We start from the raw sequence: 7,327 nt of genomic DNA, 5'->3' as shown, positions 1-7,327 counted from the left end.
CATTTGCAAAGCAAACTATTATATTCAGTTCCAATGTGAGATTCGTGGAAACATTAAGACTGTACTTACTTGGCTCCAATAAAAACATAACAGTGTGTGCGTGTGTCTGTCTGTTTCTGTGTGAGGTAGGATTAAAAAAAATAAGACAAGAGATGGGGGGGGAAACAAAGTCTTCACTCTGATTGAATCTGTTGAGGCGTGGCATTGAGATAGATAGGAGAAGATGTGTGTGTGTTGGGGGGTTGGCGCCTGCCTTGCCAAGTCTGACCAAAGTGGAAAAAGATGGAGCTTCACCTCCATATCACACACATGTCAGTATGTCTTTGTGTGCGAGTCTGTACTGGCACATAAGCAGTCGCTGCGGGACTGTGTGTGTACGTGATAAACACATTAGCATGTGCATCCGCATTCATGCAGCTCAGTGTGTGTGATTAGATATTTACTCAGTGCTGCAGTGTGATTAGGTGTTCTTTGAAGCAAGTGGCTTTACACTACACCACGTCCTGGACTTTTCCAATCACCACAGCCCACATATAGGTACAAAAATCCCTGTCAAAACAATGCGTTGTTTAATATTTACTTTAAAAGAGTTTGTCCCGTTCATTGCATTACCAAAAACTAATGAGATAACTCTCCATAATTCGAAAACAATTTCACCCAAGATATCAATTAATTAAATTGCTTAGCTGTGGAGTTGTTCACAAAAAGATAAATACAAGGCGTAGGTAAGAAATTTTGGGTCAAACAAGGATTTGATAGCTGAAAAACAACTATTTATAAGAATCTGGAGTCATAGCATAAGGTTTAAGAGCCATCTTAAACCTTGTCTGTGTGTCAACAGACTATAGTTCTGAATAAGATGACCAAGAGAAAGTAGGTAGTTCATCCATCCATCCATCCATCCATCCATCCATTTTCTATACACCCTTGTCCTTAGCGGGATCGGGAGGGTTGCTGGCGCCTATCTCCAGCTAACGTTCCGGGCGAGAGGCGGGGTACACCCTGGACAGGTCGCCAGTCGTCGCAGTAGTTCATACCTGTTAAACAAAAAAAATGTTTAAGCAGATTGAAACAGGCCGTTGTCATTTTTTCTATGGTCCTTGAATGTTACATCCCTGATTGTTCTAAATGTCAATCTTTTTCTGTTTTGCCTTGCATTGATTGGATGAAGCATTTTGCTTTGCCCAACCAGATGGGAGTGGGCGGGACTAATGGTACGCTACTTGAAAGGTAGGTCAGTGTGCGAAGTGCGAACCGAACAAGCTAAAGTACACAGTGGAGCAGATGTGGGACAATAACAGACTAAAGCTGTCCAATCAATGCAGAGTTGCCGACTATAACGGACTTAAAAAAACACATAAAAGGTAAATGCCTTTGTCTGTATGTTTTAAGCTGTTTCAGAACGATGCGGTGTACAGAAGGAAAGAATGCTAAGTGCAGCTAGCATTTTAGCATGCTAGCGCGAGGTCGCAGCCGTTTCAATGATGTAGCAGCTCGTCGTGTTATTGTGTATTTAAATGCAAATTATAATATTAGTGGCTTGTTAAACTCGTCATGGCACCATATAGGAAGAAAGTGAGTCTGACTAAGGACTGAGAGCTGTTAATGTGTAGAGTGGACCAGGAGTTGCTCTTTGGACCTGCTGCAAAAGCCACATCTGCTTTTCCGGATCCAATCTAGAACGCTGAAGAATTTGTGAGTACAAAATTAACTACCGCACAAGCTTTTTATTTAATTGCTCAGTGAGTTTGTTTTTGGCTCCCACACAACGAAACATGAATTAGCCTGTACCAATTTATTTTGGGGTTGATTTTATGTTAGCGAATCCCTGGCTGAAGTGTGATGGATTAATATGGACTGAAAGTGTGACTGAAATTGCTATAGTTATAAAAAAAATGATGTTGAGATTTTTATTTTTATATTTGGTACAAATTCATCAGTTCTGATTACACTTTTGATTTTACTAAAGGTTTTGCATCTGCGTTTTCAATACATACAGGCCCATTTTTATTTGCCCACATTATTGCATGTTTTCCTCCAGCTATCACTACAACAGTGATGCTTGAAAACTACTTATAAATGTTAGTAAAGCTTATTCATCTGCAACAATAAAGTAGTAAATCTTTCAGCAGATATAAGCTAACATTATCTGTTTCAATTGATGGTGTAAGTCAGTCTGAGCGTTGCCGAGATCCGCTTCTGAGCTGCAAAAATTTTAACCACTCTATGCTCTGTTTTGCCGTTAATCCAGGAAAATGATTAGCTGAAGATTCAGTGGGCTACTGAACTATGAAGCAACAAAACAAACCAATACAATCTAGTGGTGCTGCAGGAGTTTATAACCAAAGAAAACATAAAACCTGAAAATTTCTGTAAGACAGAAATTCCACAGGGCTCCTGCTGATTACATCTGCAAGGAACAGTTCCTTCTTTACTCAGTAAAAAAATGTTTTGTATGCTCTTGATCCATGTTTGTTTTGCAACACAATTTATTTTAGTATAGAATGATACTTCAGTTGTCCCTCAGCACTAATATTTATTTTTATCAACAGCAAATGAAAACACACAGTGGCACACTAAAGATACGCAATTATAATAAAATCAAATATTGGCTGAACTCAAAGTTGTATATCCTTCCATAAAATACATGAACATTAAAAGTTATGTTATCTTCTCTACTGTTTTCAAAGCAGAAAAGTGATTCTTTTAAATTACATATGTTTTATGTTTATTTTTTCTTGTCAAGTAAAAATTGTCATTGTATTCATGTTTGTTGCATTAAGCTGAAAAGAACCCTTTTCCTCCAAAAAGTATTGCGGTATCAGAAATGATTTAGATTGTTTTTCTTAGCATTTTTTATTGAGCTTGAAATTTTAGCATAATAACAACTTTAGCCTAAGCCAAAATGTTGAAACCAGACACACATGTCTCATTTGATAAGCCCTAACAAATTTTCAATTACAATTATTTGTTTAGATTGTTTCACTTGACATCTTCTTTATGCGTTTTCAGTGACATTTGCCCTGAGGGAACATTATTTAAATATTTGAAACAAGTAAGAGAAAACCACCATAATTTTAAAGAACCAAATCCAGATCATCTGTTTGTGTATGCAGGGATCTTATAACTGCCTGCACAATGAAGACCTAAACTCAATCTTTCAAAGCAGAGGTTTTTGCCTTTCTCGTGCTAATGGACTGCTTTGACGCTTGGCCAGAAAATGAGCTGCTGAGTCCTCATCATCCAAGGAGTGTTGTCCTGGTCTATTCAGCTCCACTAGATGGCTATAAAGGGACCACGCAGGGTTGGACACTGACAACCAGATTTAAATTGTGTTCAAGAAACTAATTTAGCTTTTCCTAAATTTTCCCCACCATTTAATACAAGAATATTATCTACACACCAACATAAAGCTGTGTATGTTACCTGCACAAAACAGGGACAAACCCGAGTCCACAAATTTGACAATGAAAGCAGGATGTTTGCCCTGAAAACACACACACACATATAGCTTCTACTAAAAAAGAAACATCTTGTTCTACAGACAATTTTCTTCAAACAAGACATTTCTGCAGACTAGTTTTTTTTCTTTTTCTAAGAAGTCCATGTTTCATTATGTGCTGAGAGCTATGAAGTGAACATCAGTCAGAGCAAAAACTGCTACTGGATAAGTTTTTTAGCATTTCAAACAAATTTGTGCATTTGAGTTTTAAAAAAAAAGCAAGTGTGTGGAAATGAGGATGGAGTTGTCATCTAAAACAAGTTTATGTTCTGGGGGAACATAAACATCCGTTAGTGAGGCAATCTTTCAGATTGTCTCACTAACGGATAAATTGCGACGTCTGAGGCGATTCGACTCATCCTTTTTTTGAAATTACCAGCTTCCAAACTGCCTCAAAGTGTTTGTGACGCATGCTGCATCTCGTGACTTTTGTGTCACTGTTCTAATTTGCTCATGCAGTATATAGTGCTACAAATGTACACTAAAGATTTCTTTTGCTTTTACAATTTTTTTTTCCTATCTTGATGATTAAAAGTTGACCTTTTTTAGTATTTGTTCACACATCCTGAGCAAATACAAACAGCAGTAGGGTTAATTATGGGCCTAGTAATCGTTTGGCTGGTGTTGTGATTTATTAATTTGCGACTTAAGTTTTGTTTTATTTTTTGACTGATGCCTAAATGTTAATTCACACTGACTGACATGAACCAAGGATTAAGCTTTAATATTTGTGACCGCAGAGAAAGCTAATTGTGGGATGAAAAGAAGATGGCCAGAGAAACAAGCCCACAGACAAGACACAAGAGGAATGTTTTGGAAGTTTTATAATCTGTTACATCTGGAGTAAAACTAACAACATTTTGGAAAACACCACCATATCAAGATTCAAACATGGTGAAGGTAGTAAGGCTGCTTTTCCACTTCAGGACTAGGATGACCTACCACAATTGATGGAAACATAAATTCTGGTCTCTTATCAGAGACACGAGAATGAAAAAGTCCAGCCATCAGTTTTTGACCTTCACCTCAAGCACACTTTAGGTATCTAGCAGGATAATGATCTAAAAACACAACTGCAAGTCCCCCACTCAATGGTTCCAAAAACTCAAGCTATTGGAGTGGCCTAGTCAAACCTCAATCCAATTGAGGGACCCATTCCTGCTTGAAAACACTCCAACGTGGCTGAATTAAAAGAATTTAGCAAAGAGTACCAAATACCCTCATAGCAACAAAGAACATTTTGCTTAATTAGTGGGGAGCTGTCACTATCAGGGTGACACAACCAAATATCTTGTTTAAGGGGTCTTACTTTTTATACACAGAGTCGAGTTGGTTAAGATGACTTTTTCCGTAATGTAATGAAATGGTAATCTTAAGATTTCATTTTGTATTAACTCAGGTAATATTTACCTCTTATTCAAATTGATTTCACTTGAAACCTGGAACAGTGGCAAAAAAGCAAGTGGAGAAGAAATATGCAAGGGGGCAAATACTTTTTCAGTGCACTGTACCTTCCTAAGCCTCGTGATGACGATAAATTGTACGCTCTAAACCTCTTCGGGCCAGTAGCAAGGGTGAGGCCGCAAATCTTCACTCTTCCTATTCCTCATTTCATCTTCCTCCTCCTCCCTGTGTCTTTGTGGTCACTTCTGAAATACAAGCGTGTGTGTTTCTGTGAGACACACAGAGATTTATAGGCCTTGAACATATGCTGGAGCAATCAAAGAATCACCTTCGACTCATTTCCTCTCTTCTAATAAAAGGAGACGGAGAGTGTGGGAGTAAACGGAGGGAAGAAAATCATCAAGATGGAGCAGAGTGATGAGAGACCAAGAAGGAGAAGAAAGAAAACACTCCAGACACAGAGGGAGGGTTGAGAGCAACGGTGGAAATGAGCCGAGAGAGTAAAAGGGTGCTGACAAGCTTGGTCTCAAGGTTTTAGTTCAAACAAAAAGAGGATTAAAACAAATGAAATAAAAAGTTGGGACAAGAGGAAATTTGGCAGATGTAGGAATGAGAAAATCTGAAAGTCAGATGGACAGGTTTTCTTAAGTGTAGGCAGGGATGGTTATAACGCACTTTGTTGTAAAAATGACAACTTGTTTTTAGCTGCACCTCCATCATCAAAAGACTGATGATTTCCTCGACTTTTATCGTTGTTTATATGTTCTAAAAAATTATGTTGTGGAATATTCTTAAAATGCAACAAACCAAAGCAGATTCCTTTGTCTGTACTGTTTTTGTCGTTAGAAAACGTCGGCATGCAGATGCGGTTGAGTTTTGTTTGGCTCAGACGAGTCGCTGCCCACCCACTTCAAATAAAGCATGTTACACACTGCTCCTCTCAAACCGCTGCATTATAGGCATGGACATAAAGCCAGTATGGAAAGCTCTGGGGATGTCATTCAACATCTGTATTTTAAATAAGTACTGCACATCTTCTCTGCTGTGTTCCTTTCCTTTGCCTGTTGTCAGTCTCACTGAGTTAAGGAGGGACGGAGGAGGAGCTTGTTTCTTAATCAACCACAGCAACAAAAAATATTCGGCAACTTGTAACCGAGACTTGTTCCATATCTATCATACTAAAGATGCAATAGATATGATTCTGTCATGAATGCCAGTTTTGTATCATATTGTGAAATGCGTGGTGGCAGTTTGTCGGAGTATCTTGGTTACATTAGTTCTGTCTTTTCCTTTTTGTAGACATTTTTTTGTTTGTTTTGTTGAGGTGTTGCATGTTTGGATAATTATTCCCTCTTGTTTTGGGTGCTGTGAAGCTGGAAGGATTTTTGCTCTAACTTTTACTTTTGAACTATGATGCAAAACGGTGGAAATTTTTTTTTGTTTTAACAACTTGGAGCAGCTTATTAGCATCTCAAAAGCACAAATAAAGCATAAACTGTGGCCCCAAATCTCAGAGACATTGAAAAGGAGGCTTGAGTACGCAATGCTGCTCTAAAGAGCAGAGAGGAGGAGGAGGAGGAATTTCAAACCATCTCTTCCATTCATCATAATGAGCAAGGACCTTAACCCTGACTCTCATCTCTCTGCCTGGCTTTCCAAACTTGTGGCCAGACAGAAATGAGAAAATGAGGTCGATTAGCAGAGATGTTCAACAACTGAAGGCGACATCCAGGCCTTGTAACTGAAATTTGTCGGTGATTACTGGAAATCGAGCTGTTAGCATGCCACGACTATCATGCATGACAGCAACAGTTTTCTGTTGGAGACCCTGTCAAATTGGTTGGAAGATTGACTGCTACTGTACATTCTTTGTGCTCACAGTATCACCATCCACAACAACTCTTTGAATATCCATTAGTAAAATCCCCATCTGGGATAAATGAAGATTTTTTTTTTTTTTTATTGAATTATATTGTAATTTAAATATTTTCCTGCCTTTCAACCCTATTTTCTCCAAGGTTTCTCAACTAAGCTATGCAATGATGCTCCCATTGTTCCTCTGAAATTATAGAAAGGTATGACAGCTCTAATACTAATAAATATATTCCCATTTTTACAGAAAATAACTAGTTCTCCCAACACATCATTTACCACGATTGCATTGCTGCATCCTGGTTTTAAGATCCCCAAGAGATTTCCAACCGCTTTGAGGAAATCAAAATCCAATTCAGTCCACAAATTCAGCTTTTCAGATTGAAACAGAATATTACTCTTTCTTCTCAGAAAGAAGAGTAATATTTCTTACTCTGTCAATGAGAATGCATTGAGAGTCAGCATCTCAATGCCTTCCTCTGTCTTTCCACTGCAGAGGCTTTAGCTGAGAAGTCAGGTTTAGCACTTACTTCAGTGCCCTGTTCTCAT

At 38.3% G+C, this 7,327-nt stretch overlaps 1 long non-coding RNA gene across 1 annotated transcript; it reads left to right on the top strand.

Moving 5' to 3' along the window:
* The first annotated feature begins 1,123 nt into the window (after window positions 1–1,123).
* LOC107837382 (uncharacterized) lies at window positions 1,124–6,309 on the top strand. The gene is made up of 4 exons (XR_001663400.1): window positions 1,124–1,364; window positions 1,569–1,695; window positions 3,013–3,055; window positions 5,266–6,309. It is a non-coding gene; the product is annotated as an uncharacterized LOC107837382 (long non-coding RNA).
* The last annotated feature ends 1,018 nt before the right edge of the window (window positions 6,310–7,327 follow it).

The sequence above is a fragment of the Poecilia formosa genome, unplaced genomic scaffold, assembly GCF_000485575.1.
Source record: "Poecilia formosa unplaced genomic scaffold, Poecilia_formosa-5.1.2 Scaffold138, whole genome shotgun sequence".
NCBI classification, from domain to species: domain Eukaryota; kingdom Metazoa; phylum Chordata; class Actinopteri; order Cyprinodontiformes; family Poeciliidae; genus Poecilia; species Poecilia formosa.
The sequence above is the reverse complement of the archived record's forward strand: the minus strand, read 5'-3'. Positions and strand labels throughout refer to the sequence as shown.